We start from the raw sequence: 4,192 nt of genomic DNA on the forward strand, positions 1-4,192 counted from the left end.
CATATTTGAAACTCAGGGGGGCATAATTACAGTCCAAAACAGCTAAATATGCAGGTCCAAAATGTGAATTATATATTTTAAACTGCCACATTCACTCTGAAGCCCATTCATCTCCTTCAGCATCCCAAAGATTAAGCACACGTTCTGCTCAGCTATATAATAAAGTGGCAGACACGCTACACCACTGACATCACAGGACAGTCGCCTATAAAACTAGACCTCTGGCCATGTCCTGTCAAAATGGTGCTGGTGGAGCATGTTGTAGCAGATGCCGGGGCCTTCCTGTGGGACTCGGCCCTTCAGGACATCAGGAAAACCATCTATACCATCTGGGAGGTGGTGGCAGAAATCCAAGACCAGGCCACCAGTGGCACCTTGCCGTCCTGCCCTACAAGCTGTACTTCAAGGAGTGCATACGTGAGGCTGGTGGCTGAGTTTTCCAAGAAGACTGGTGATTACCCCCGCCTTTCAGCCACAGATATCCAGGTGCTGGCCTTGACTTACCAACTAGAGGCAGAACTTGTGGAGGTGGCTCACCTGAAGAAAGAGCCAGAGGCAAAGGTTAAGGTGAGCTCGTCAGCACTTCATCCAGAAAATCCTCCACATATTCCTGGTTTTTACCTGCCTTCCAAGCCCAAACTTCCAGAGGAAACAGTAGGTCATGTGCCTCCTGCTGCCAAGCCTGCTAAGAACCTCGAGTATAATTCCTTTCTGTTCTGGAGAAACCCTTTGCCCAATATTTTTTTTTTTTTTTAGTGAGGCAATTGGGGTTAAGTGACTTGCCCAGGGTCACACAGCTAGTAAGTGTTAAGTGTCTGAGGCCGGATTTGAACTCAGGTACTCCTGACTCCAGGGCCGGTGCTCTATGACTGCGCCACCTAGCTGCCCCCTGCCCAATATTGATGTCGATGTTCAGGAGCTGATGGTGGGAGTACATCAGAGTGTCCTAAGTGAAGAAGAAGACAATGAGAGTGGAGAAAAGAATAACGGTAGTGCTGAGGAGGGTGAAGATGAGGATGAGGATGAAGATGGAGGATGGATAACTCCCAACAATATTAAACAAGTCCAGCAAGAACTGGGACAGTATGACAGTCCTAATAATGTTTAGGTTGGCTGTGTAGCCACAGACTGCTATGCAAAATGTTCTGCTCCAGATGGGGCTTCATGTGCTCGCAGTGAACAGGATGCTCATCTGTGAGGCCAGAAGCTACATCCTGTACTGTCACAGCTGTTTCGAGACCTCCTCTGACATGACCAGGGTCTTCTGTGCACATTGTGGAAATAGAACACTGAAAAAAGTGGCCGTGACAGTCAGTGACAATGGCAGCCTTCATATACACTTCTCCCATAACCCCAAGGTGCTGAATGCACGAGGCCTTCGGTATTCACTTCCTGCTCCCAGAGGAGGGAAGCATGCCAACAACCCCACCTGACAGAGGACCAGCTATTCCTGAAGCAGCACCTGTCCCGAAAGTCCAGGCAGAAAACCAGTGTTCAATCTTGATTACATAGCAGGGGTATCTCCCTTTGTAAAGAAAGACATCTACAGCCGGGTGGCCACACTCCAGATCAGAGACAGTGCCGGAAGGAGGCGGTTGAACCCCAATGCTTCCACAAAGAAATTTGGAAAAAGAGGTGAAGGAAATAAGGGGAGCCCCAGGACGAGGCTGCATGGCTGCCCCAGGGGTGACCTTTCTCAGCTGTCTGTTTTCAAAGGCTTTTGGAAGGCAAGAATGGGTCAGGAGCTGATTGTGACTCTGGCCTTGAGGACTTGGCAGCTGGGATGAAACCAAATATTGGCTTTATCTCCAGTGAACTCTAGATGGCCCCTTGGCCTCTCGATGTCCAAGTGGCCTGACTTCCCACCACTTTATTTTTTAAATTTTTTAAAATAAAAATGTTTATTAAATTTTTTTTACATATAAGGTATTTTATTTTTTCCATTACATGTAAAGATAGTTCTCAACTTTTGTTTATACAAGCTTTACAATTTCAGATTTTTCTCCCTCCCTCCCCTCCCTCCCCCCCTCCCCTAGACAGCAGGTAATCTGATATAGATTATATCTATATATCTATATACATATACATATATATATCTATACACACACATATATATACACATAATAACATTAATCCTATTTCTGCATTAGTCCTGTTATAAGAGAAAAAATCAGAGCAATGATGAAAAACCTCAAAATAGAAAAAAAAAAAACAGCACCAAAAACAAAAGAAATAGTATGGTTCATTCAGCATCTATACTCCACAGTTCTTTTTTTTTTTTTCTTGGATTCGGAGATCCTCTTCTATCATGAGTTCCCTGGAACTCTTCTGTACCATTGCATTGGTGAGAAGAATATAGTCCATCACAGTAGATCAACACTCAATGTTGATGATACTGTGTACAATGTTGTTCTGGTTCTGCTCATCTCACTCATCATCAGCTCACGCAAGACCCTCCAGGTTTCTCTGAACTCCTCCTGCTCATCATTTCTTACAGCACAATAGTATTCCATTGTATTCATATACCACAACTTGTCCAGCCATTCCCCAATAGATGGGCATCCCCTCAACTTCCAATTCCTTGCTACCACGTAAAGAGCAGCTATATTCCCACCACTTTAAATGGAATTTGTAAAGAAAGGAAAGAATAGTGCCCACAGCACCTCTCTATTCTCATGTCCCTTTAAAGGGGGAGTGCTGTCTCCCAGTATTTTTCTAATAAGTATGTTGTTCATATGCAAAATAAATAAATAAATGAATGAATGAATAAGTGAATAAATGAATCAATGAATCAATGAATCAATCAACAAATAACTAGACCTCTGACACTTGGCTCTAGTTTCAATCCCTTACAGGTCATCATCTTCATTGGGGAGTGCAGTTGTTTGAGCAATCTGTAAGTCCGGCTCATGCTGTGCTGCCAGTGCTCAATTCCATGACAACCTCTGGAGGAGCAAGAGCAAGTGTGGCAACAAACTCCAAATGAAGGTCTCCAATAAGTTTTCTAGCAAGCCAAAGGAAGGGCTTCCCAAAGTTGTAGTTACTTTTGGCTGAAATGCCAGAGTACTGGAGATTCTTCTTCCTATGGAAGACAATTGATTTCACCTTGACTTTTCTGTCCTTGATATCCACTTTGTTGCCCCACAACACTATCGGGATATTTTCACATACTCCTCCCAGATCTCTATGCCAGTTAGGCACATTCTTGTAAGTAACTCTTGATGTAACGTCAGACATTATAATGGCACACTGAGCTTGGATATAATAACCATCTCTCAGACCACCAAATTTCTCTTGGACAGCTGTATCCCATACACTGAATTTAATAAGTCCTGTTAGTATGGAACACAAGAGGATGGATCTCAACACCCAAGGTGGCTACATACTTCTCAAATTCACCAGTTGAGTGACATTTTACAAAGGTGGTTTTTCCAGTACCTTGATCACCAACTAAGACAAGTTTGAACTGAACTTGGGTTTCTCCTTGGGCGGCCATTGTGATGATTCTTCCAGAAGCATCTTGGTCTCCACCTGACTGAATGATGGAAAGATGGTGGAAGCCTGAATCTCTAAATTTTAGAGTTGAAAGGGATGCCAGCAGCCATCTAGCACAATGTGTACTTGACTGGGAATCACCTCTACATCATTGACAAGTAGTCATTGACAGTCCTTGAAGACTAACTAGTAAGGAGGAGCCCATAATCTCTCTCTTTTTTCTTTTTTCTTTTGGCTGGGCAATGAAGGTTAAGTGACTTGCCCAGGGTCACACAGCTAATAAGTGTAAAGTGTCTGAGGCCAGATTTGAACTCAGGCCCTCCTGAATCCAGGGCCAGTGCTTTATCTACTGTGCCACCTAGATGCCCCCTATAATCTCTTAAGACAACACTTTTGGATATTTCTAATTATTAAGACGTTTTTGCTTATATGAAACCTAAATTTGATCCTTTTCAACTTAGGATCATAGATTTAAAGCTAGAAAGAACCTCAGCTATTATCTAGTCTAATACCTTCATTTTACAGATGATAACACCATGATTAACAGGTTAAGTGGCTTGCTTATTGTCACATGGGTATTGTGTCAGAGCTGAGTTTGAACCTTGGTTCTCTAACTGCAAATCTAGCATTCATTCCACTGCAACTCACCTCCCCACCCTCATGACTCTTAGTTTTGCCCTTTGGAATCAAGAAGAAT

The 4,192-nt window shown here is 43.3% G+C and overlaps 2 pseudogenes; one reads left to right on the forward strand and one right to left on the reverse strand.

The window, feature by feature from the left end:
• The first annotated feature begins 240 nt into the window (after positions 1 to 240).
• On the forward strand, positions 241 to 1,787 carry LOC122738732 (annotated as a pseudogene).
• Positions 1,788 to 2,849: 1,062 nt separating this feature from the next.
• On the reverse strand, positions 2,850 to 3,496 carry LOC122744358 (annotated as a pseudogene).
• Positions 3,497 to 4,192: the final 696 nt, after the last annotated feature.

Source organism: Dromiciops gliroides, chromosome 2 (assembly GCF_019393635.1).
Source record: "Dromiciops gliroides isolate mDroGli1 chromosome 2, mDroGli1.pri, whole genome shotgun sequence".
Lineage (NCBI taxonomy): Eukaryota > Metazoa > Chordata > Mammalia > Microbiotheria > Microbiotheriidae > Dromiciops > Dromiciops gliroides.